At 42.3% G+C, this 15206-nt stretch overlaps 1 long non-coding RNA gene across 1 annotated transcript in view; it reads left to right on the top strand.

Moving 5' to 3' along the window:
- LOC122541050 overlaps positions 1-12551 on the top strand; it is a 45434-nt gene extending 32883 nt beyond the window's left edge. Inside the window, exon 3 of the long non-coding RNA XR_006309500.1 lies at positions 12270-12551. This is a non-coding gene — a long non-coding RNA (uncharacterized LOC122541050). The remainder of the gene's footprint in view (positions 1-12269) is intronic.
- The last annotated feature ends 2655 nt before the right edge of the window (positions 12552-15206 follow it).

Genomic DNA, 15206 nt, shown 5'->3' with positions numbered 1-15206 from the left:
TCCAACTAGCCTGAGGGTTGTGTATTTGAGGAGTATTGATCAGACTTTCTGGCACCTTGACTTCCAACAGTGCTAGAGGCTGTGCACTTTACAGCTCTCCGGCATGGCGACAATGAGGGGTACTGGCATGACCCTATTGGATGCGTTGGACGCTGCTGACACCAAAGGCCACAGAAGGTCCAGGGCAAAGGAAGATAAAAGCACACGCACAAACCACCCCATCAATGAATATTCACAGCAAGACTCATGGCAGAAGATTGTGCAGCAATCCAAGAAGACCCAGGAGAGGATTCACCTTAACCTGCGGGATCCATCTTCATGGAATAGAGCCAGCCCCCTGTTGGAAAGGAAGGAGATTCCAAATGCTCAACTCAATTGCATTGAGAGTAATGTCCTTTTTCAGGTGGATAGACTGAGGTAAAGAGTAAATATGGTTGGAAGTTAGGAAACACTCACATGATGGTATTAATAAGGAATATTTTGTAAATACAATCAAGTTGAACCACAAACTAAATTCTGTGTTCCCTTATCTGCCTCACAGACAAGGGCACTTGGGTAAAGTGTTTTTAGCATGTAAACTGGTCAATGTGGCCAACAGCACATAGCTTTAAAGGTAATGTTTTTAGGGGTGAAATGCCTCATCCTGCAGAATGGGTTGGAACCACACAGGATTGATTGGCTTGCTCCATTAAACTGGTAATCTTCACACATGTAGGGAGCTTCGCTGCTGGTGACCACAAAAACACCTTTCGCATGTGCCCTTAATTGACTGCACACCTTGATTGACAGACAATCCTATTCTTCGTTCAGACATGGGAGGGTTTGCAGGAGGCAGGGGTATGTTGGGGACCAACCCTTGTTATTTGTTGCACGGAGATTGAAAGTATTTCAGAAATTATGAGGTAAAATATTACCATGGATGCTGAAGTTTCGTCTTTTGAGGTGGCTGGGATCTAGGATTACTCACCTTTGCTGGTCCTGCAACATATTGTTGAAAGTGTGGTGCTGGAAATGCACAGCAGGTCAGGCAGCATCCTACGAGCAGGAAAATCAATGTTTTGGGCAAAAGCCCTTCCATCAAAAATGAGGCTGGGAGCACTCTCAGCTACCTTCCACCCCAGCCTCACCCCCTTCCCATTTATCTCTCCACCCCTGAGGCTGCCAGCCTCATTCCTGATGAAGGGCATTTGCCCAAAACATCGATTCTCCTGCTCCTCAGATGCTGCTTGACCTGCTGTGCTTTTCCAGCAACACACTCTCGACTCTAATCTCCAGCATCTGCAGTCCTCACTTTCACCGACAACGTATTGTGGGGAGCTTTTGAAATTGAATTGAATTGAATTGCCAACTAAAAAGTATATTCTTCTCCATGTATAAAGTTCCTTTGCTAAACTGTGATGGGTGAAGTAAAGAATTTTACACACACACACACACACACACACACACACAATTCCCCAGTTCCCAGAAAGGGCTCATACACCGAAGAACTAGTGATTGACTTCTGGCTATAAACCCAAAGTGCACTCATCAGTGGTCCAAAGGGTACAGGTCATTGCCCTGTGGAAATGAGTTGAGAGAAAGTCACCCCTTCCAACAGACAAACTTGTGATATAAGAATAAAGTGTTATTGACTGCTAACCTTCCTGCAACCTCTTATCGATTGACTCCATTGACAGAACCTATTCTATTTACACAGGAATTACAAAGAAGAATGATAGGATTTAATCATGTCCTAGCGTTGCAGTAAATAATGCCTGTCTGAAAAACAAATTGATGAATTATTATCTTGTTTTCATTTAGCAGTATAGTAAATGTTAAAGTTCTAAGGTGCGTTTGTATCCTCTTGTTTCCTGTTTACTGCTGTCAGCTCACTTGTTTGGTGTCTACAGATGTTATTATTTCCATCTCTAGTGGTTTCATAGATTTACATCTGTATTAAATCATTTCTGATATGATCGCACCTCTGTTACCCAAAAAAAACTTAATGCTAAAAAAAATAATCTCGCGTATAGTAAAGTTTTTAAAAGTTGAAAGATAGGACCAAGGCTGAGATCAGTAGATTTATACAAATGACGAACATAAAGGATGACAGAGATGGCACAGTGGCTCAGTGGTTGGCACTGCTGCCTCACAGCACCATGGACCTGGGTTTGATTCTACCTTTGGGTGACTGTCTAAATGGAGTTTGCACAATTTCTCCATGTCTGTGTGGGTTGCCTCTGGGTGTTCTGGTTCCCTCCCAAAGTGCAAAGATGGGTAGGTTAGGGTGGATTAGCTGTGCTAGGGGAGGGGAGGGTGTGTGTTTGGATGGAATGCTCTTCAAGCATTGGTGTGGACTTGCTGGGCATGATTGCCTGCTTTCACACTGTTGGGACTCTATGCAGTAGAATGGGCAAATTCTTTTGAAGTAGGTCAGTTTTGATCTCTTTAAAGGGTGGAACAAGTTTGAAGGGCTGAAAGGCCTTCTTTTGCTTCTATTTCTTATGTTCTTAGAGAAAATAAGTTTGAAATATTTTTCGAGCCACTGGTTGCTTGAAAATAGGAATAATTTATGTGGTAAATCCAAAGACGTTTTCCTTTCATGTCAACATTTTCATGATCATGTCTGTACACTGGGGGCTTTGGGAGATTTTGTAACTTGGTCAAATATTTGGGATTTTCGATTTGTTCCATACAATAAAATTCCCAGCATGAGTTAGCAGAGTGGTAATACTCTAAAGCACAACTACGTGAGGTCTATAGTGATCTCCCCTTATTACCATTTCATGTCAGATTCCCTGTGGAAATAAATGCAATAATTCAACCAGGCTGAATGGAACCGACGCTCTAAATACGATTACCTACAAAAGAAACTGGTATGATTCTAAAATGACACAGGTCTGTCCAGCAATTTGCTTTACTTACTATTGAAATCCTGAAACATGGAAATGGATTAGAAACAAATGTTATGCTCTAGTGGTTCAAAATTGATTTGCACCAAGTAGAGTTTTGCAATATGCAATGTGATATCAGTAATTTCTAACCATGAAGCAAAAGGAGTCTTCCTAATACTTGCCAATGAACATTAAGTAACCTTCCTTCTCAAGATTCATAGTCTGATGGCTTGGTGTTTGTGATAGCATTCCGCAACTTTACTTTGTGAAACTGTCAGCAACCTCTGGCATTCCCTTGTGAAATCACCAATTGCATTCAGTAATTCCCTGCTCTTCCACATGGAGTACTCTTGAAGTCACAACAGAGCAAAACTTTGAAAATTTCTCAATTTAATGTAAGCTTCTACTTTTGACACTCTTAAACTTGGTGGAATGGCATTTGAAAAAGTTATGCCTTGTTGGTTAAGATAGAAATAAGTTTTTAAAGGTGTTCTGTAAAATAATTATTGTTGAACAACTTCTCCATCCCCGATAATCTAACTTCATATTTGTGAAATGTCAGATTTCTCAGTTGTGATTAAAAATTGATTTTTTTAATGCTATTGCGGCCTGTTTATTCAGCTCCGTCTTTAATTTATATACTTATTTATATTTACTTTGATTTTTGATAAAAAGTGAAGGATCATTCATGTGTTTCATTTCTGTCTTTTTACTTTTGTGCTTTTTAAAACTGTAGGTGAAATGAAAAAGAACCATTTTAAATCTAATGTTTTGAAAGGCCGACTGCATGTTTTGAAAAGCAAGCAGGCTGACACTTATGGCAAACATGTTTTGAAGAGCTGCTTGACTAAGCAATAATTGAAATTTAGTTTGCAGATGAGTTGGAGCTGAAAGGTTTTGTATTCAGACGGAGCTTTGGTTGTCTACAAGAAGCTAATTGGTCTATGGTCTTGTGACCAGTTTTCAAGTACAAAGGTTCTTTGCCAATATCTGTGGGATTGGTTCTCTGATAACTGAACAGTTTGGGGCTGAGAAAAGATTAGATAGAAAAGTGATTAGTTCTCCTCCAGTTCAGAAGCTCCCTCTCTCTGTTCTCTGCAGTAAAAATCTGCTATAAACCTAAAGAAAACCAGTTTATTGTCCCTTCAGTGGTTGCGATATGCTGTGACCTTGAATTGTTAAGCAGAGACCTTTTATAAATTAACTTATCACCCTGTAACTCTTGCAAACCAGTGAACGTATTCAGAAAAGGAGAGTTCAGAAGAAAACTTTGGATAAGCAAGAACCAACTGAGTAGATCTCGTCAATACAGGCTATTGAATTGCCTTTCTAGTCCATGTTACTTTTTCCCTGCTAAAATCTGTTTGCCAGTATGTGTGTTAGAGGGGATATACAAACCTTTATATCTTCTACCTAATGGAAAACGGTAGCAGAGAGCATAACCAAAGTGGGAGGGCCTTTTGATTATGTTGGTTACTTTTCCAGGGTATTAGAGAGAGGGATAACCAGTATTGATTTAACCTGAGGGTCACCACACTTCAGGCAATGGATGAAGTTGAGAAGATGGAACTTTCCTGGTCGCCTCAACTTGCATGGGAACTGAACCAAAACTGCACCATAACCAGCCATCCAGCCAGCTGAGCTAATACTCTATGACAAGGCTAGCCTGTGACATATAAAACTTGAGTACAGTTTCTCACCTTTTATAGTCAATGTCTCTATTTACAAATTCCTTATAAAAGCAAAATGCTGGAAATCTGAACAGAACGCAGAAACCATGCAGATCTGGTAGCATCTATGGAGAGAGAAACAGTGTTAATAGTTTGAGTCTAATATGATTCTTCTTCAGAACTGATATTAGATTACAGATTAGATTACATTACAGTGTGGAAACAGGCCCTTCGGCCCAACAAGTCCACACCGACCCGCCGAAGCGTAACCCACCCATACCCCTACATTTACCCCTTACCTAACACTACGGGCAATTTAGCTTGGCCAATTCACCTGACCTGCACATCTTTGGACTGTGGGAGGAAACCGGAGCACCCGGAGGAAACCCACGCAGACACGGGGAGAACGTGCAAACTCCACACAGGTCAGTCGCCTGAGGCGGGAATTGAACCTGGGTCTCTGGCGCTGTGAGGCAGCAGTGCTAACCACTGTGCCACCGTGCCACCCACTCTGTTAAGGACTCTCAACCCATAGGCAATTCTCCATCCTGAGTCTCAGTGTGCAACAGTGAGTGCAGCATTTTCCCCTTGATAAGGTTGTCCTCACTGAAATCTACCAGTTGCTAAACAATTACCTCAAATGAGAATAAGGATAGAATTGAAAGTGCAGTCGCTTCCTGATTTATGAATGCTCATTCATACCTATGATTGTGATCCTATACCAAGAATGTAATTTTAAAGATCCAACGTGTGAACATTTCCTGTACCTATGAATGGCGACCTTTGAATGGACTGAAGACTAGAACCCATTTGCCTGTAACTGTGACAAACTTTAAAATATCTGGTCCCCTTCCAATTTTTTAGCTGATGATATTATGACACTTTTGTGGTTTTCCTCTCCACTGTTTTGTAAGAGAGGTTACAGAGATTCTGAATTGCAAGAGAATTAAACACATTTCCTTCGATCTTCCCAGAGAGAAGGTAAAGTGAGTTTCCCATGGTACAGAATGGCATTGACAGCACACATGTGGCTTTGATCAATTCCCGTGGGGCACCACGACTGGAAAGAAAAATCCACTCCGTCAACATCTAGTTTCTGTGTAGTCGGACACACAAATTGTACAAATATCCAGAGACCATGACTAGAGAGCATTAAACCAGAGAGGCTCCAGGATGGCACGTTGCCTCAGTGGTTAGCACCACTGCGTCACAGCACCACGGATCTGGCTTTGATTCCAGCCTCTGGTGACTGTCTGTGTGGAGTTTGCACATTCTCCCCTTGTATGCATACGTTTCCTCCAGGTGCTCTGGTTTCCTCCCATAATCCAGGTTAGGTGAATTGGTCATGCTAAATTGCCGATAGTGTTCAGGGATGTGTAGCTTAAATGCATTAGTCAGGGGTAAATGTAGCGTAATTGGGCCACTTTTCGGAGGGTCAGTGTGGACTTGTTGGGCCAGGTGGCCTGTTTCCAATGATTCTATGAAATACACCAAACCGGGTGCCATTATCAGACTCTTTCATGCTCCTTGATGGTGTTTGCAGTCTTTTTTGCCAGGCCTACAATGCACCATGCACCTGGGTGTGCCTACCCATCAGTCTTCTTCTGTGGGCTGCCCACTGATGTTTTCCTCTGTTTGCATGTGACCTTGCCCTCTGCCAAACTAGCACCAGTGCTCCTGTAGTCTCTTGCCCCAGCTTTAAGCCATTCATGCGCACTCCCTGAAACATGCAGCTTCTGCCACAAAAGTACACACAGTGTCAGAATCTGAACTCTTTGCTCCATATGTGAAAGTGTTTCGTTAAAGGTATGAGTTGAGCACCATCTCTAGCTGGCACTCAGAACAAATCATGGATTGAGGAGAAAGTAGAGAATAAGAGGGGAAGTTCAGTATAAGCAGTATTATCCTCACAAGTTCCAGCCTTGTCGCTGACTGAATCATCAGTGCCCCAATGGTGGTGAGCTCAACCCCGATCCTGGAGGTGATCCCAGGCAGCCATATCTGACCCCACATGACAGCTGTTAGTCCCTCTAATTATGCACAATGTTCTCCTGCAAGAGAGGGGAGTTACGTGTAGTGCACTGTGTTTGGCTGATATGGCTCTCATGGTTGAATAGTTTGTGTGCAAGCTGTGGCATCTGGGTGTGAGACTTGTAGACATGATCGGTATGTGAACTATAAAATATCTGGTCCCTTCCAGTTTAAAGTTGAAGATATTGCAACATTTTGTGGTTTTCCTCTCCATTGTTTTGTAAGAGAACCATGAAGGCGAGGTCTGAGTTCTGATTGGTAGAGGTTTAGGCTGTTGAGTAATGAGGGTGAGTGCATGGAGCAGTATTGATGACATTGACCAGACACTTAACTGGATCAGCCACATAAATACTGTAGCAACAAGAGTGGGTGAGAGGGTAGTTATTGTCAAATACTAGACTTCCTAGAACCTGTCCGCCATCTACATGACACAAACAAGGAGTGTGACAAAAACACTCCGCACTTGTCTGGCTGAGTGTATCGCTGGAGATTAGAGTCAAGACTAGAGTGGTGCTGAAAAAGCACAGCAGGTCAGGCAGGATGCGAAGAGCAGGAAAATCGACCGTTTCGGGCAAAATCATCACTATTCCTGATAAAGGGCTTTTGCATGAAACGTCAATTTTCCTGCTCCTGGGATGCTGCCTGACCTGCTGTGCGATTCCAGCACCACTCTAATCCTGTATTTTACACCATCCTGGACAAAGCAGTCCATTTGATTGACATCTGATCCACTACCTAAAACATTTACTCCCTTCAACACTAGAACACAATGCCAGTAGTGTACTATCTAAAGAGTCACTGCAGTAACTTACAAGGATTTTCATCAACAGCACCCCCCCAAACCTTCCACTTTGACCATGCAGGAGAATAATAGAAACAGACACTTTCAAACATCAGCACCTGCAAGCTCCCCGCCAAGTCACACACTACCCTGATTTGGACAAATATGACAATCACTTATCATCATTGCTGAATTAAGTCCAGTAGCTCTCTCTCTGAACTGAAGGGAGTCCCTTCACCACAGAGATAGCAGCAGTTCAAGAAAAGGACCTGTGGTCACCTTCTCAGGGATTTCTATGGATGGATAATAAATGATGGTATTCTAGGAGCACACATATCCCATAAACAAATAACCAGTGTGTGTAGCTCCTGGTGTAATTGCCAGACATGGCACTTGGAGATGCATTTACTGCCTTGACTATTGACATGAGCTTCTTGAACTTCCAAGGTATAGAGGTATTTCTGCCAATACCCTTCACTGCTGTTTGCTTCTGTAACCCCTTAGGGTTCATCTGATGGGAACCTTCACCCCTTGTGGATAGATTGCGTTATTCCTGCGCTGAAACCTCTCAACCAAGGCTTTCCGTTTGGAAATTTTGGAGTCTTCTCTCTGCAATGTTTAGTAATGTTTATATCTTTCTAAGATCAAACTCAGTATTGCCATGACATTGAGCACCTGTTCGAGCCAAAATTCCCATCCACTTTAAGTGGAGCAGGTTGGTTTTAAGGGATATTTTTAGATTAGATTAGATTCCCTACAGTGTGGAAACAGGCCTGTCGGCCCAACAGTTCCACACTGACCCTCCGAAGAGTAACCCACCCAGACCAATTTCTCTCAGACTAATGCACCTAACACTACAGGCAATTTAGCATGGCCAATTCACCTGACCTGCACATCTTTGGACTGTGGGAGGAAACCGGAGCACCTGGAGGAAACCCATGCAGACACAGGGAAACCCACGCAGACACGGGGAAACCCACGCAGACATGGGGAAACCCACACAGACATCTTGAATGAGCCCAGCCCCTCACAATTGTGTATGCCTCCTGCTCATGTCCTCGACAGTGAACTTAGCACGAGGTTTGTATGCTTCCTGCATTACAAGTAATGGGTGTGGTTAGTTGTGCATTGTCATCCTTGTGACTGTTTTCAGGTTGAAATGAATTTTATTATCCAAGTCTCAGCTGGTGACACCTTACAAAATATCATCAATATTTCTTTACATGTTGGTGTTAATTTGTGTGTCCACTGTCCCTGTATGTGAATGCTGGCAGAATTCTGACATCTCTTCCTCTGTCTGAACCGTTCGTGTGGTGCTGAACCACTGATAGTAACATTAAACAGCAAAGTTAGAACAAATTGCATTCATATAGCATCATCAAACAACATCTGGCACTGAGCCACACAAGTTGCTTTTAGGACAGTGTCCATAAGATTGCTTGTGGGGATAGGTTTGAAGGATATCCTATAGAAGAATGAGATAGAGAGGGAAAGAGATTTAACTGGGGAATTCAATAGCTTAAGAGCCTAAACAACAGAAAACATGTGTACCAATTGTGCTACAATGAAAACTGGAGATCAACAAAAAAAAACACATTTGGAAGGACACTGCGTTTTCACAGGATGTCTGAATGGAAACAAATCCAGAGTTTATGAGGGATGAGATCATGGAGGGAATTGTAAACTATGAGAATTTTAATCTGTGACTCAATGCTCCATCCCTGGCATTGAAGGAGCTCAAAGACTCACAGGAATCTTAACAGAGTCATTGGAACTAGGCAGCAATGGGAAAACTGCTGACAGATTTGGGGCAGGAGGAGTTTACAGACAGAAGGAGAGTTTTGGTCATGGTCAGATTTAAAACTAATACTAAGGATTTGAAATTTGAGGTGTTGCTTATTGCAGGTCATTAACACACGGGTGAATGGAACTTGGTGTGAAATAAAATACTTTATTTTCAGTAATGACAGGGGCCACAACACCCAGATCATGCCCGAGTCCTGACACTGCAGCTCACATGATGCAGTCTTCAAATTTATATGCCTGACTGGGCTGGCAGTGAGATAGGCACCCAAGTAGTGGCAGTAAGCTCTTACAGGAGAGAGGAAATGCCTGCAAAGTGTGAATGTCAAAGCCATGATAGTGCTTGTGGCTGCCTTACAGAAGAGAGAATTTATAAATCATGAGGGGCATGGATAGGTAAATAGATAAGGTCTTTTCTTTGGGGTGGGGGAGTCCAGAGCTAGAGGGAATAGGTTTAGGGTGAGAGGGGAAAGACATAAAAGAGACCTAAAGGGCAACCTTTTTCACGCAGAGGGTGATGTGTGTGTGGAATGGGCTGCCAGAGGATGTGGTGGAGGCTGGTACAATTGTAACATTTAAAAGGCATTTGAATAGGAAGGTTTTGGAGGGACCTGGGTGCTGGCAGGTGGGACTAGATTGGGTTGGGATATCTGGTCTGCATGGACGGGTTGGACCGAAGGGTCTGTTTCCATGCTGTACATCTCTATGATTCTATATCTGAAGGGGAGCAATTTCACTGTGCACAAAGTAACTAAACAATCAGTCGAAAGCTTATGCACCCATTCAGCACAAAATCCCAAATGCCAAATCATTTTCATGATAAAGCAATTAGATTAGATTCCCTACAGTATGGAAACAGGCCCTTCGGCCCAACAAGTCCATATCGACCCTCCAAAGAGTAACCCATCCACCTACTCCGTACTGATGCACCTAACACTATGGGCAATTTAGCATGGCCAATTCACCTGGCCCACACATCTTTGGACTTTGGGAAGAAACCAGAGCACCCAGAGGAAACCCACACAGACACAGGGAAAATGTACAAATTCCACTCAGACAGTCATCCAAGATAGGAATTGAACCTGGGTCCCTGGCACTGCAAGGCAGCAGTGCTAACCACTGAGCCACTGTGCCATCCCAACTTGGTTGCTTCCCAACTTCAACCCAACAGCTATGCACTACTGTGCACCCTTCTCACCTGTCCTTGCTTTGAATATATCAGAGACATTGGGCCATTGCTATGCCGGCTGAGTGCAATACTCTTAAAATACAATCCCTCCTCTTCTTTCCCCCAGCAGTGGCTAGAAATTCCAGGATGGGGTCATTAGAGTTTTGAAGGAGCTCAGGTTTATAGAGGATGCAAGGCTGTGCCCAAAATCTTTAAAACGCAACTATTCCATCTATGTACTTGTGATAGATTTATGATCGATTCCATTTCAGTTCCTAAAGAAACCCAAGGTCGGTGATTATGTGATCCAGCCCTTGCAGAAGATACCCACTACTACCGGATATGTGTAAAGTTGAAAAGTTCAATTGTACTCTTACGCTTTCCAGAATTCTTTTAAGAAGAACACTGTTTATTTATAAAATATGGAGAGTAGCAGCGTGTTTAATTTTACTCCCATGGGCCATGCAATCTTCATCATCTGTGCTCAAAGCATATTTAGCTGTTTCCCACTATGTCCTGAGTACATCCCAGTGATAAATGTCAACACTGAGTAACAGAAGTCAGCATTAGATTCTGCACTTTCCCACAATATAGTGAGAGAGATATACAGTCATGTAATGAGTGTTGGGGAGGGAACTGAAGACAGTCACTGTGTGATTTTAATGAGACAGCAAGTATTAAGTAGATTGCAGAGCTCAGATAGCGAGAAGTTAATGTTGCCTTTTCACTCCTCCCCCCCACACCCCTCGAACATGGAAGTTAACAACCAGGAGAAACAGGATTCCTACAGTGTGAAAGCAGGCCATTCAGCCCATCACGTCCACACTGACCCTATGAAGAGCATCCCATCCTACCCCTGCATTTCCCATGGCCAATCCACCAAACCTACACACCTTTGGACTGTGGGAGGAAACCCATGCAGACACAGGGAGAATGTGCAACCTCCACACAGACAGTCACCCAGGCTTGAGGTAGCAGCTCTAACCACTGAGCCACAGAAGATTTAAAGTAATTGGTCAAGAGATTAATGGAGGCTTGAGGAGAATTGTTTTCACTCAGAGGGTCGTGAATGTTTAGAAAGGATAGTTTAAACAGAAATCCATAATCCTGGGATATGTTCCTGATGCAACTGTGATGCAACGGGACTGAATTAATTATGATGACGTACATGACAATGCAATTCTGACATCAATAGTCATGTACTATCAGGACTCATAAATAGAGAAATGAATGAATTGTACTTGAGAACTGTAATTGACATTCTGTATATCCAAATGTCAATAATGAATTTCCAGGACTTTTACAGGGAGTCAGACAGCAGTTTCTCCAAGTAAATGCAAAGACAAAGATGCAGCAGATCAGAGTCTAGCTAAATAGAACTGCCTCAATAGTTCTGTAGAAGCATCTAACACCCAGACTTCATGATAGGCAGAATCAATGAGGGTAAAATAATGCAGGTTTGAGACTACATGATTAGCAATCTCTGATAACAGCAACATTCGAACAGATCAGCAACCTACAGTGCCCCGGATCCAGGTCAGGAAAATGGGCTGAGGTTGAGTCACTCTGTCTTTTCTGGCAAATATATGATGAGCCTGGACCAACTCTCCAAAGGACATCCCACCCAGACCCATTCCCTCCGCTCTCCGTAACCCCTAACCTACACACCCCTAGATGCTACAGACAATTTAGCTTGGCCAAATGGCCTCTTTCTCTGCTGTAAATTCCTTATTTTGCTGAGCATCTTATTTTACTGTGCAATGCCACCACATGCAAAGCTGAATTCAGGCAGTTTGTATTCTGACAAGTGATAGCAATTCTCCTTATATCAGAGCACTCCGAGGACTGTGTAAGGTGTGGGTTCCAGAGGAAGGTTTTTCCAAGAGATTGTACGATACTGATTTCAAAGTAATTAAGTTGAACCTTTATTGTACTTTTCACAGCTGAGATGGAGCTATGTGAGGAGAATGTTAATGACTACGGGAAACAGTGAAGACCTGACGTTCCAGAAACTGCATCAACAACTGGCTGTGATGCTCATAATGCAGAACAACAACATCAATTCACACGGAGGTGCAACATGGCTCTTGATGCTTTACATTGCTGTAATGATGTATTTAGTATACACTAATGCTTCTTTAGTGAAAGACTGTTGAGAATATGGCATTCCCTAAGGCGTTGCAAGTAAATAGCATTGATGCATTTAGGGGGAAACTAGACAAACACACAAGGGAGAAAGAAATAGATGGGTATATTGATAGAGGTAGATGTGGGAGGAAGTTAGTGTACAGCTGACATAACCTGTTTGGGTGAACAGGCTGTTACTGTGGATTGTACACAATTCTATCTCACTAAATGATATCCTATGCCTCTTTCTACAAGCGATTCTTTCTAAAGTATATTTATTGTATAATATATATTACACAATAAGATATATTCAAAACATTGGCACAAAACTTGACTTTCTGCTTACATAATTCTTGTCTGTCAACATTTTGAGTGACCGTTTAAACTGGAAATTCCTGGTCATGTGCCCTAACAGTGGGAGTCCATCCCACTGAGTGTGCCACACTCTTTAGTCCATGTAGCTTCAATGAAACAGCCTCTTCATGTTAAACGGCTCTGTGCACAATTTTTTTTTGTCATGAACTGTGTCATCTTCATTCTGAGGAGCAACTACACACAATATTCTAGGTATATTTGACTTTACTGATTGCTCTGATCATGACTCAAGTTCAGCTTAACCTACCTCATGGTCAATTTCCCTGAAGATATATCAGTACATCTCAAAGAGTTCCTGATTTTGGTTACCTGCCAGGGGTGTGCTTCTTTACTGTGCTCAAAATCTTGCAACTGCAGCAACTCCTCACAATAAAAATTGCCTTCCTGATTTCATTCTTGCAGCACAATCTTGTGCTTCAGAAGTCCTCGCTTGAAGTGAAAACTATGTAAACTTGCCTGTGACTGTCCACTGCAATTGTATCACCTTACCAATGCAAATGCTGCAGTGTCTTCAGCTTAGTCTCAGCCTCCTAATTCTCCTGCGCTGTGAGAAAGCTATTTTTCTCTGGGTCAAATCATGATGTACGTTGTGCTAATTAGCTATTGATGATGATGTAAAACCTAAGTCATGTACAATAATAGACATGAAACACACGATGGAGACTGAATTATTTCTGTGCATCCCACTCAACTGTCATGTCATTACACCTGAAGCCAGCATTGCATCAATTGCCTATGTACAGGCTCAGATCTCATGGTCTTAGATTTATTCATTAATTTTCTCAGATATAATCATTAAATATCAAAACATTTCCTCCCACTTTCCGTTCTAACTGTAATATTACTAATACAGCAACTTTGAAAATCATAAGAACAGAGAAAACAGGAGCTGGAGTCGGCCATTTGGGCTTTTGAGTCCACTATTCAGCAAGATCATGGTTGATTTTCTATCTCAAAGCTATTTTCCTGGACTATCCTTTGATATCTTCACTATCTGGAAATCTCTGTCCGAAACATACCCAATGACTAAGTATCTACAGCCCTTTGGGGTAGAGAATTCTAAAGATTCACACCCTCTAAGTCCCTCAATCCCAAGGTCCTTGGTTCAATTGACATGTTTCTTTCCAGGGGCGAGGGATTCCAAAACTTGGGGGCATGGTTTTAAGGTGAGATGGGAAAAGTTTAAAAGAGACCTAAAGGGGCAACAGTTTCATGCAGAGCGTGGTGCATGTGTGGAATGAGCTACCAGAGGAAGTGGTGGAGGCTGGTACAATTGGATGGGTGCATGAAAAGGTAGGGTTTAGAGGGATATGGACCAAATTCTGGCAAGTGGGAACTAGATTAATTTAGGATATTTGGTCGGCATGGATGAGTTGGACTGAAGGGTCTGTTTCCATGCTGTACAATTCTGTGAGTCTATGACTGTTTTGCATTATATCATTCTTCTGATGTCATTCTTTGCTGCCATGATAAGATTACAACAGACCGATAGATTTTTCAGTCAAATTGCTAAAAAAAATCAAGTAATAGTGGTTGCTATCATGGTTGTTAAGGGTCAACACACCACTTTTGTAAATGTTGCAGCCCCCTCTCCCGCCCCATTGAACCCCCACCCCTTTCATCTAGTCTCAATTGGCAATGGCTTAAAGCCTTTTCAAAACCACAATGCCATGACCAAAGCAATCACACGTTTCCAGACAATCAATGAGATTGCTGCAGACTATTGTTAATGGTTGAAAGGTCACAGAAACATTACTGCCCAATGAAATTGCATAAAGCTTCACTGACAGTTGAAAGCTCGTCCAAGTAGACAATTACTCAGAAGGCATTTGACCATCATGCTGGAAACAAGCAGTTGGAAAGGTTATCCAGTTAGTCTCACTTGCTGCTTTCTATTGATAGCTTTACAATCTGCTCCCTCTACAAGTTATTATCAAAATTCCTTTTGCGAGTTTTTGCATTTGCTTCGAGAACCTTTTCAGGTCGTGCTTTCCAGAACCTAGCAATTTGCTACTTAACAGGCTTCCTCACAACTTACCTCCAGGTTCTTTTTTGCGCCAAGCACCTTAACACTGTGTCCTCTGGGCTACTCACCCTTTTACCACTCGGAACTTTGCCTCTCCTTACTTGTTCAAAACCCCTCATAATTTTGAACAGCGTGACTAAATTTCCCCTTGATCTTTTCAGTCCAAAGGAGAACAATTACAATTTCTCTAATTTCTCCATGATATTGAAATCATCATACCATCTCCTCTGCATTCTTTCCTAGGCTTTGATATTACAATCATTTACTTTTACTGGCCAAAGACCGCAAACATTAAATATGTTAAACATTTGTCTGTGGTAAGGCAATTGTTGGAGGAATTTCAAATACATTA

Source organism: Chiloscyllium plagiosum, chromosome 36 (genome assembly GCF_004010195.1).
Source record: "Chiloscyllium plagiosum isolate BGI_BamShark_2017 chromosome 36, ASM401019v2, whole genome shotgun sequence".
In the NCBI taxonomy this organism is placed as follows: domain Eukaryota; kingdom Metazoa; phylum Chordata; class Chondrichthyes; order Orectolobiformes; family Hemiscylliidae; genus Chiloscyllium; species Chiloscyllium plagiosum.
This window is presented reverse-complemented; position numbering and strand designations above follow the sequence as displayed.